This window comes from Macrobrachium rosenbergii, chromosome 56 (genome assembly GCF_040412425.1).
Source record: "Macrobrachium rosenbergii isolate ZJJX-2024 chromosome 56, ASM4041242v1, whole genome shotgun sequence".
Taxonomy (NCBI): domain Eukaryota; kingdom Metazoa; phylum Arthropoda; class Malacostraca; order Decapoda; family Palaemonidae; genus Macrobrachium; species Macrobrachium rosenbergii.
This window is the reverse complement of record NC_089796.1, coordinates 7897864-7910508: the sequence shown is the minus strand read 5'-3', so window position 1 is coordinate 7910508 and position 12645 is coordinate 7897864. Positions and strand designations below refer to the sequence as shown.

At 34.5% G+C, this 12645-nt stretch overlaps 1 long non-coding RNA gene across 1 annotated transcript in view; it reads right to left on the bottom strand.

The window, feature by feature from the left end:
- Window positions 1-603: 603 nt before the first annotated feature.
- LOC136836257 (uncharacterized) overlaps window positions 604-12645 on the bottom strand; it is a 134267-nt gene continuing 122225 nt past the window's right edge. Inside the window, exon 3 of the long non-coding RNA XR_010852354.1 lies at window positions 604-670. This is a non-coding gene — a long non-coding RNA (uncharacterized lncRNA). The remainder of the gene's footprint in view (window positions 671-12645) is intronic.

Genomic DNA, 12645 nt, shown 5'->3' with positions numbered 1-12645 from the left:
GCAATAATTTGTATATAAGTTTCAGGATACAAGTTTTTGTTGCCTTTTGTATAAAAGTTTAGTTATTTGGGAGTTTGGTCAGTGCATTTGACGACGGTATAACACATTAATTCCTTAACGATTCACTGATCTGAAAAAGGCTTCACAGTCCAGCAATCTCTGTAGCCGGTTTGACACATAGGCCTACATCTTAAAAAACTAATTAATTGCTAACTTATAAATCTCTGTTTTAAGAGTCATTTTTTATATGAAATATTACTTCTACTTTACTCAAGAAAAATACTTGATACTGTATTATGTGCAGGCTATTTTTCAGTTACAAAGGTTAGAAACATTAAAAGTAATGACTGACTGTGGTCTCTGTCACTCATAAAAGAAAACCGTCTAACATTACATGACAGAGAGAGAGAGAGAGAGAGAGAGAGAGAGAGAGTTGCTTTCTTGCCTATGCATCATCTAGAAGTAGAATAAAAAAAGTCACCACACTTCATTTTTCCAACATTACGTGAGAGAGAGAGAGAGAGAGAGAGAGAGAGAGAGAGAGAGAGAGAGAGAGAGAGAGAAGCTGACTGACCCAGGATGCAATAGGGATTTCCACGTTACCTTTTATAATCGTCATTCCTCAGAGCTCCACGAGACTCGCGGGTCATCAAAGGCGGGTTTCCTCTCACTGCAAAGAAAGAGCCAAAGGAGAAATTATTTATTGTTTCCACAAAAAAATATCACAAAATGAAAGTGCATCTCAACGACAAAATAATGTAAGGAATATCATTATCAGTACTCCTGTTTTCTTAATATCGGTAAAATACTACTGCAATTTACTTTGATGATAAAAATCATTATGTTAATAACTGAACATAAATCTTTCTGATAGAAAACAAAAGTTACCCAATCGAATTTCATCGTTTTCCAAGTTGAATCTTCCTTAAAGACGCAACGGCTCACATGAGAAATATTTGTGAGCAAGACATTTCTGACCAATTTTATATGTATAAAAACAGAGTACGCAAAGTAGTATATCACCATGTGCATATCTTACTGCCACCAAATTTCCTGAAACAACATCCCAGAACGCTTCCGACTTTCCTTCGCGACAGAACCCCTGCTGCCATCAATGCCGTAATAAGGACATTGTGACCTCTGTAAAAATCACTGACTTCGCGGCCAAGTCGAAAAGGAAGAAGAGAATAGAAAGAGAGTTGGAAAACCAAATCTAATGTGAAGAAGAAGAAGAAGAAGAAGAAGAAGAAGAAGAAGAAGAAGAAGAAGAAGAAGAAGAAGAAGAAGAAGAAGAAGAAGAAGTTGCAGAGATTCTGCTGAGCTTACCTTGGATTTGAGATCTTCGCAATATAGGGTTCTATTTTCCTTCGAATTATATGTTCTTCCTAGCGTTTCATTCGCAGATAAATTCTGTTCTCTTTACGCTCACGGACTCATGAATACTCACACACACACACACACACACACACACACACACACACACACACACACACACACACTCTGTATGTATATGTATATATATACATATATATATATATATATATATATATATATATATATATATATATATATATATATATATATATATATATATATATATATATATATATATATATATATATATATATATATATATATATATATATATATATATACTGATATATACCAGTGTTTCTCAAACCTTTTCACCCCAGGACGCACCTACGAAAAACCAAAACTTTTGGGGCGCATCTTTGATTTTAATATGGAAAAATTTAGTCATGAAATTTGAAAATAAGAAAATGATAAAGACGTACCTGAAATAACCATTTATTTTCTAAGATATTTTTCATTTAAGTATCTTAATGTGAAACGTGCTTGATGAGACTTCGCAATTTTCTGAATTTTTGGCCTTATATGTGATAAACATACTCTCAACTCTTCATCATTGCATTTAACATTTGATATATTTTTACATTTAATGTTAGGAGAGAAAATCCTTGTTAACAGAGATAACGATGTGGACAACTGCAGTAAAAGTCAAAGATTTCCTAGATACTGAAGGATATTCTTCTTTGACTGAAATCCAGAACTGATCGACGGACACCTCCTTATACTTGATTTTTAAGCCACGATCAGTAGATATTATGGTAGCCAACTCCTCCCTCCTCTTCTGTTAACGAAAAGCCAGCGTTATGAGTTGAAATGTCAAAAAAAGGGTTGCGAATCCAATCCTATCGCTCGGTTCAGGCTACCTTCCAGAATTGCTAAATGATCCCCTGTTAAAGGAATTAAATTGTCTGAATGGCCTTCTTGAACCAAAGGAAACATTTCCAAACAGCCTAAACTAGTTTTTCTTTTCCAAACTACTGGTTATTTCTGGAATGCTTTTATTTTGTCGGTAGATGAGAGAAGGTTTTCATTTCCATTTTGCATGGACTATTCAAGTATTGAAACATTTCGGTCAGATATCTCATTTTTGAAGTCCAAAACTCAAATTTCATTAGTTCACAAAATTTACTTTTATTTTCTTTCTCAAAAAATGCCAATAGTTCTTAACGAAGTCAGAGTACTTTACCTCTTGATAGCCATCTAACTTGTGTGTGCAAAAGTAAGCGTGTGTGCTGTGAATCCACGTTTTCACAAAGTGGCTCAAGTATACAAGCTTTTACCATTTCAACGACTTGATCTTGATCAAAAACTTCTTTCAATTTATTACCAAGTGTTTTTGCCATTAGGGCGCCTCTATGCAAGAAACAATGAGTTCTTATAATGTTGGGATGGTGTTGCTTTACAAACGATGCAAGACCTTCAATAGAACCAATCACTGGTACAAACCCCGGCACACGACTTCCAGGATGGAAAAGTTCCATTTCTCAAAAGAATTATTTAAATTATGAAACATATCTTCACCTGTAGTAGTGGCAAGCAGTTCTTTGCAACAAAGATACTGATTTACTATAGTATCCCCATCAACAAAGCGAATAAAGGCAAGTAACTGCGCTTTGTTGGCTATGTCGGTTGATTCATCAACTTGGAGTGCACAGTATTGATCCTGAAGTCTATTACAGCAAACATTTTCATCAGATTCATATGCTGTCATATTCTCATCTCGGACCTCCATTTGCTTAAAAGTTGTATCTTGAATCTCTTCAATATTTGCCAATGATACTTAAACTGAAAATCTGGCAACAGAAAACGAGATACTTCACATTCAGAAAAAATAATTTTACTTTTATCAATAACTGCTCCCTAACGTCTAAGCAATCACTGTTGGAGATTCCGTCCATTTATGGGATGAAGAGAGAGAGAGAGAGAGAGAGAGAGAGAGAGAGAGAGAGAGAGAGAGAGAGAGAGAGATTCACTCTTACCTACAGGAGCTTGAAACAACTTTCAGCATTTTCATTTTATTGAAACACCAATAAAAGTTTATCTTTTGTGTGTGGTGGTTCCAGTAACAAAATTCAGTTAAAGGTTTAGATGAGGCAATCTCTCTCTCTCTCTCTCTCTCTCTCTCTCTCTCTCTCTCTCTCTCTCTCTGTCTAATCGAAGCGAGTAGCGTTGCCAAGAGTATCTACAAATGCGCTAAAGCTATCATGTGATTGGTTTTACTCTTTGCCGAAGGACTCTTTGAAATGAAAAATGATTTCCATATCTTATAGGCCACGTACACAGTGAACTTGAAATAGAACTGCGTATAACCGATAAGGATAAAAAAAATAATATAGAAAATATGTAAAATATTGCTAAAATACTTTTATTACAAAGAAGTTGTTTGCTTCCGAATTTTACAGTAGAGCGGGTATAAATGTGTATGAAAATGATAAGAAAATATTTGTAATACTAATTCAATTTACAAGAACCTTATTCACCCGTTTTTTCACATGACAATACTTTTAATCCGACCGCTATCTTTACTTAATATATGGATATCTAGTAATCTCGGGTTAGTAATGTTAAAGGGGCCTAATAAAAATCAAATAAATATTTTATATCATATACAGCGATTACATAGATGGCGAAGATCTTGAATAATAATAATAATAATAATAATAATAATAAAATTTTAATATCATCATCATCATCATAATAATAATAATAATAATAATAATAATAATAATAATAATAATAATAATAATAATAATAATAATAATAATAATAATAATAATAACTCAAATTTAATGACGTCTCTCATCCCTCTCATCATCATCATAATTACTATAACTAATACTATAAAAAATAATTAAGCGAAAAAGCTCTTATTGAAGGAGTAATCCCGCCAAGTTTGGTAATCCCCAGCCGACGAGTCTAATGGCTCTTGATACGATATTCTGCGAGCGATTAATTCAGATGACACTTGAAAGTCCTCATACGACGTAAACGGAAGTCTCCTGAGGAATTACGAGATGTTGATGAGTGTCTCTCGAGCCATTATCTTCAGTGAATGAGAGAGAGAGAGAGAGAGAGAGAGAGAGAGAGAGAGAGAGAGAGAGAGAGAGAGAGAGAGAGAGAGAGTTTTCAGGATGCCTCGAGATAAACAGAGAATCAGGAATTTTAACCCTTCTCTGCAGAGACAGTCAAGGGCTTCTCCAAAACGTTGGTTCGAATCTCTCTCTCTCTCTCTCTCTCTCTCTCTCTCTCTCTCTCTCGCCTAAACAGACTTTTGTACAGATGAGGAAAAGGAAGACGTTCTGTCATGGGTCCCTGAAACCTGAACTTGAATTACTCTTGCAGATAAAAAATCAGTTCCTTTTCTTCCACAGATTTTTCCTCAATCTGTATAATCCTTTCTACCAGTAAATCACAGCGTTCTCTCTCTCTCTCTCTCTCTCTCTCTCTCTCTCTCTCTCTCTCTCTCTCTCTCTCTCTCTCTCCTAAATTAAATTGAATAGGTTAGCCGAGTCTAGCAAATATTGCTCCAACGCCTTAACGTAATTGGTTTTACGGTCTACCAAACGGCCCTACATGGAATTAAATAGTACGCTGAACAATTTACTTGAATGGAATTGTCCTGGAAAAAAAAGAGATATGAGGAGCAAAATATATAAAAAAAAAAAATTCAGATAGCAATAATAGTTTGGAACTCTGTAGAATATTTCAAATACATTTAAAATGAAGCAAAAATTTACGTACTGCCTACCATAACACTCTTAGACTACTACAGTCAATCGGACACACACCAATGAAAAATGAATAATATTAATATAATGATGATTATTCATGAACAATCGAATTTCACTGATTAAACTTTTCAGTGCACGTGCTTTTAATTTATTAGTTTTATGCAATTCACCGAGGGTCATCAATTCCTGATGAATATGAATATAATGGCTTTCGAATCAACGAAATTACCATGCGCTCTGCAATTATGTATTGCAATCATATGCTACGAAGCGGCAGTAGTATTAGTAAATGGTTTTTATTTTATAGTTATTAACTCTGAAATCGATTGAATTACATGGCCCCCATTCATCCTGGTTATAGTAATACTAATGCTACCATTAGTATTACTACTACTACTATTACTAATATTAATACTACTATGCGCCCCATTCATCATGGTCATAGTAATACTACTGTTAGCATCACCACCATAGCTACTACTATTATTAATATTACTACTACTACTACTACTAGTACTACTACTACTACTACTACTACTACTACTACTACTGCGTCTATTACCACTATCAGCAACATAAAAAAAGAGGAAATCCATTAGTAAGGAGCAATCCCTATCAGGCTCAACAATCGAGAATTCAATCTGCAAGGCTTGTTGACATCTTCTGCATTCAGCTCATCTGGGCGTCACTTGGATTTCCCAACATGCCATTCCCAGGAGTGTCTCAGGGATTACAAGGTGCTCAGGCGCGCCTCTCACCCCATTATTCCGCTTGGGAGAGAGAGAGAGAGAGAGAGAGAGAGAGAGAGAGAGAGAGAGAGAGAGAGATTTCAGGATGCCTACGGAGAAAAAGAGAATTAAGAAACTTTCCTCTTCTTTGCAGAAGGGAACAGCAGCGGCTTCTTCTCCCGCATCTTTGGATTTTATTCAGAAGCCTTAAAAGTTTACCCTTTTAATGGGAACTTCCCGGATGTAATTCGGTTAGCTCAAAAAGGAAACGTGACGGAGCTTCACAAAATACTATAAACGCTGTTCGAGACTCTCTCTCTCTCTCTCTCTCTCTCTCTCTCTCTCTCTCTCTCTCTCTCTCTCTCTCTGTTTATCTATCTTAAACAGACTTTTGTACAGACGAGGAAAAGAAGGCCATTCTGTTAAGGTCCAGGAAACCTAAATTTGAATTCCTTTTGAAGAAAAAACACATCAGATTTCTTTTCTTCCGAAGATTTTTCCTCAACCTATATCATCCTTTCTACCCGTACATCACAAATCTCTCTCTCTCTCTCTCTCTCTCTCTCTCTCTCTCTCTCTCTCTCTCTCATACCTAAATTAAATTGAATAAATTAGTCGGTCCTAGCATATATTGCGCCAGCGACTTAACGTAAATGGTTTTACTTTCTAACAAACGGCCCGACCTGGGATTAGATAGTACGTAGTTTTCATAAGTGCTCGTTGAACACTTAACTCGAAATGGAATTGCTTCTGGGAAAAAGCTGAGATATATGAAAAGCAAAATATATCTAAAATTTAGTTAACAATAATAGTTTGGAACTAAATGTAACATATTTCAAATATATTTAAAATAAAGATGAAATTTATGTATTGCCTATAATATCCTCTCAGACTGTTACAGTCAACTGGACAGACATCAATGAAAAATCAGTAATAAAAATTATTACTCATGATCAATCGAATGTCTTTTAATAAAGTTTTCAATGTAAATAATTCTAATTTATTAGTTTTATGCGATAAATCGAGGACCATTAATTCATAATGAATATAATGGCTTTCGAATCAACGAAATTATCATACGCTCTGTAATTATGTATTGCAATCATATGCTATGAAGCGGTATCAGTATTAGTAAATGTTTTTATTTGTGTTGTAATTAACTCTGAAATCGATTGAATTATATGCCCCCCATTCATTCTGGTTATAGTAATACTAATGCTACCATTACCAGAATAACTACTACTACTACTATGTCCCCCATTCATCATGGTCATAGTAATACTACTGTTAGCATCACCACCATAACTACTACTATTATTAATACTGCTAATACTGCTAATACTGCTGCTACTACTACTACTACTACTTCCATCACTATCAGCAACATAAAAAACAGAGGAAATCCCTTCATGAGGAGCAATCCCTATCAGGCCCAGCAATCGAGATCTGCAACTTGCAAGGCTTGTTGACATCTTCTGCATCCAGCTCATCTGAGGGTCACCTGGATTTCCCAACATGCCATTCCCAGGAGTGTCTCAGGGATTACAAGGTGCTCAGACGCGCCTCTCACGCCATTATTCCGCGAGAGAGAGAGAGAGAGAGAGAGAGAGAGAGAGAGAGAGAGAGAGAGAGAGAGAGAGAGAGAGAGAGAGATTCTATCCAGTCAAAGAGAGATTTCTTATTTTTGTATCTTTGCAATGGGGCTTGCAACTGGGAAGGATGAATCAATGCGTCAACCGGTCTCCCTCTCTCTCTTGGTTGAATAAAACAGTCTAAGAAAAATGAGGAGCTCGCTAATTTCATTTCAAATCACCTCTCTCTCTCTCTCTCTCTCTCTCTCTCTCTCTCTCTCTCTCTCTCTATTTGTCCATTTCTCAGGCTAATCATTACGAAAAGTGAACTTATTAAGAAACAAATTTCTCACATATCTTATTCCAAGTTTCACAACACTTGAAAGTATATTCTCTCATGCTAATGACGGGTGTAAGCCTTGCAGTAACCCTCCAATGCTCTCATACATAACTGATTAGTGCATAAAAAATATTCAACAGTAAGTTCATTTATAACCTGGGCCTGAAATAGTTACGAAGTTTCCATAGGAAATATACAAAGTACCTAAAAATTTTGCCATCAGAAATATCTAAAACTTGCCAATTTAGAATTTAAAATTAAATCAACTAAATTTACCAAATCATTAATAATGAATTTATTATATAAATGAATATAAGCAATTTATTAGATATAAGAATATAATAATATAGTAATCTTAGACAGCCTCAGTGTCTTGGACAGAAAGTGCTCGAAAGAGAAAAATTCTCACTTCTCAAGAGATTCGGGGAAAAGGAGAAGAATTTTTCAGAGGTTTTAGGGAAATGGGGCAACCGTGAGGAATTCCAAACGATTTCAGGAATTTTCTTTCCTTCGGAGGAAATTTTTGACCCGTCCAAAGGAAGAGGAAAACTCCTGCCGAATTTTAGGAAGGCTTTAATCTATGAACAAAGTTATCTAGAATTCAATGGTGATCATTGCGATAAAAAGACATTATTATTATTATTATTATTATTATTATTATTATTATTATTATTATTATTACGAACCAAACTTGAAATCAAATGAACTTTTTCTTTGTTCTTTACGACCTGGCTTAAGCAAGTAAGCAATCATCTTATTATTATTATTATTCTCTCTCTCTCTCTCAATAAAATCATTTACAGAGACCAGTTACATAATCACCCATTTCTATCGAAATATCAAAATGACCAGTTCTCTCTCTCTCTCTCTCTCTCTCTCTCTCTCTCTCTCTCTCTCTCTCTCTCTCTCTCTCTCTCTCTCTCTCCATCCAAGATACTTCATAAAGATGTTCCTACATTACCCAAACGCTTTTTTAAGGACCTCCATTAAGTTCAAGGTCCGGGTTCCCATATTTGCATTCATGTATTCGGCTGGGAATATTAGTTTTAAGGCTGAACGAGCAAAACCACTTAGCCTGGTTTTTGGCAAGATCATTTATAAAAAAAAAAAAAAAGTCCAGTAAAGATAAGACAAAAAAGAAAAGATAATTGGAGACAGGAAGAAAAAATAGTTTTGTTTATGAAAGAATGGCTTTAAAATGATAAAATAAAATGGAGTTTGCTTAAATCTTAAAATAGAAACATAGTTGGACACAGAAAACAATAAAATTTTTTCTAGAAAGCCTGTAAATTTCTGTTATGGCAAGAAGAAGCAAATAAGAATAATGAACCAGTACTAAGAAAAATTCATAAACACAAACCAGTACTGAAAAAGACTTAAAACATAAAGTTAAGGCATAAAATAAAAACCAAAAATATTAAAAACATCAATGCCTTTAATGAAATCCTCTCCCGAGATGTAATCAGCATACCCTAAGATCCTAATGGCCGTCCATCCATCCTTATTTTCCCCTCAGAAACGCCACGAGTTGCAGCATCGACCCGACCAATCTGCATCCATTTATCCGACGGGAATGCTGTCGCCACACGAAAGAGGAAGCAACAGCGAATATCAACGAACTTCGATCGATGAAAGGTCTGGACTTGGAGCAAATTTTCGTGTGGATTATCCAGTTTTGAACACGCCAGCAGAAAAAAGAAACTATCATAGATTGGCTTCAACGAAAATGTATGGTGTAAAGATTAAATAGGTGGAAGAAAATCAATTACTAGTCTTAAATGGGCAAGAAACAGTATCTATTGGGAGTGTTCGTGTGGAATTTCCAGTTTTTAAGCTGGCAGCAGAAAAAAGGAAGTATAATAGATTAGCTTCAACGAAGATGAATGGAAAAAAGATCAAATATATGGAGACAAAATCAATCATTAAATGGGCAAGAAGCAATGAGTATCTATAGGGAGTGGTCAAGCAAATACTCGTTCATGGAAATAATAAATCTCTATTATTTGAAAAAAATAAATAAATCTGGTTTCGAACAAGATACAACAACAGTCAAGTTCCTGTATGTGTATATTGGTAAAGCTGCCAGTCCGCGCACGAAAGTATATATAAAATTAATGTTTAAGGTAAAAAAAAAAAAAAAAAAACACGCAAAAGGGCATCACATCCAGCAACAAAAACACCCAGGGTTTTTGTTAGTGTGACGCAGATATGCAAATAATATGGTAACCTTTTATACGATGCAAAACTTGGTGTCCAATAGCGGCAAATGCAAAACAGCGTGATTTCCTACAATGCAGCTTCAAAAGTGGTTGGATATCGCTCCATTGAAACCATTGACCTTTCTTGATCGAAGCCATTTTACGATATTTCATTGTTCTCGAAATGAGCTTTTGGGTTATGGAAACCCAATGCGAAGTGTTCTCTGCTGAGTGCGTCACGCCATTAAAGATTTTTCATCGAGAGAGAGAGAGAGAGAGAGAGAGAGAGAGAGAGAGAGAGAGAGAGAGAGAGAGAGAGAGAGAGAGAATTTCCAAATAACATGGCATATTTTCTGGCAATAAATATGAGAAAGCATTAGATTTTTCCTATATATATATAATATATATAATATAGAAAATATAAATATATATAATATAAATATATATATATATATATATATATATATATATATATATATATAGAAATAATCAACACACAATCACGTGTGGAACAGAAATAAATTTCTGACTCATCATCATCTTTCAATTGAAAGGTAAGGATGCTACTAGGCTATACAAACCATAAATTAGTTGGAACCTGAGCGCCACTGCACACGAGGAATTACTTGGGCAAGCTAACTGCTTATATGGCCTAGCATACACAATACATATATAAATATATATATGTATATATATATATATATATATAATATATATATATATATATATATATATATATATACATATATATATTTAATCACACACTCACACATAAACACACATACACACACAACTGAACATAATCGTAGAAGGCAAATTAAAGCAATTTAAAACTCACGCCATCTTGACGACAGAAATACTAGCAAAAATAATTTTCCACAAATAAAAAACTGCAAATATTAATTCTAAACATATCGAAAACTTCCCTCCATCCAGTGAAAAAATATGCCTTGAGAATCTCCCACCTTTTTCACGTTATTTTCGATGATGATGGATGTGACACCTCCATTAGATTCGAGTGAAAATGTCCCTAGAAAACGCGAACTGGAGACTTTCTTGCAAAATGTGATCTTTGGAGTTTCTTCTCACTCATAAATTGATTATCTGGGATGGTTCCTTATGTTTTACGTTTTCATAAATCTAATTGTTTATAAATTGATTAAAATTTGCTGGTAAAGTTTTGTTATATTAGATAATTTTTAAAAATTGATATTATCACACCGGTGTTTTTACGGTTTACAGACATGATACAATGAATTAACGGAATGTGAACCGTCATTATGTATAATTATAGCAATGGAAATAATAATCGTCATTAATATAATAACGAATAATTACGCATTTTATTAAATATTTTAAAAGTGGACAAAATCCAGACTTCCCATATATATATTTAGGAGAGTAAGTTCAACTTTGCCTTTACATATTCAAAATATTTCTTCAATTGAAACTAATTTTCTTTTGTTAATTTCCTTTTTATTCGAATGCCAACAAACAGATGGACGGACTTCTTATAGAAAGATTAAAGTAAAATTGTCGTCTGAATTACAAATAAACATTTAAATTTCACTGAACACAAATTAAATAAAACACATACAAACATGCACAAACACACATATGTACAAATATACATATACTGTATATATACACAAATACAAACATGCTCATACCCATATATATATATATATATATAAATATATATATATATATATATATATATATATATATATATATATATATATATATATATATATATATATATATATATGCACACATGAATCCAAATTAAATCTCAAAAACGAATGTAATCTCAGCAGTATGATAGAGACCGGCTTCCAGAAAATGGACATCCTCCTCCATCTGGAGACCTCGTTGAAACCTCTGGGAAAATGCAGAGGAACCCCATAAATCATCCCTCCTCCCGGCTCCTCCATTCCTCCCTTGTTTCACTACCTCATATTTTTCGTCATTCTCCTCCGTTAATGTGGTCGTGTTTTCTTTACGTTTCTCTGCTTCCCACACATGAAAATATGAAGCGTTAGACTGGACACGTACTCGCGTACGTCAAGATGGTGAAATTTATTGTTATTTCCACAATAGATGCTTTGTTTTTTTTTTTCTGAGGAAATGTGAGTTTTCGTGTGTAGAGAAAAGTTTTGACACGAATTACTCAACAATTTTGTCTTCTATAAATAATGATGATGCCAGTTTGTGTGTGTGTAAGAGAGAGAGAGAAAGAGAGAATTTTATATGGAGGTTAAGCAACTTTAAAATGAAAATACAATTTCTCAGTTTATGCTTAAAACTTTCCCCACGGAGCTTACATTGCTTGCGAGAGAGAGAGAGAGAGAGAGAGAGAGAGAGAGAGAGAGAGAGAGAGAGAGAGAGAGAGAGAGAGAGAGAGAGAGTTTACACATGGGGGTTAAGCAGCCTTTAAATAAAACTACCATTTTTTTTAGTTTACTTTAAAAATTTCCCAACAGACCTCACATAGTTTGTGCTTAAACAAAAGAGAGAGAGAGAGAGAGAGAGAGAGAGAGAGAGAGAGAGAGAGAGAGAGAGAGAGAGAGAGAGAGAGATGCGAGGCGGGTCGGTCCACAGGAAACTTCACATTATTTTCAGTTAACTTAGACCACAAATTCAGACACTAAAATGAAAGTTGTGAAGTCATATTAGTAGTCAGAACGTATAAGTTAGGGAAGAGCT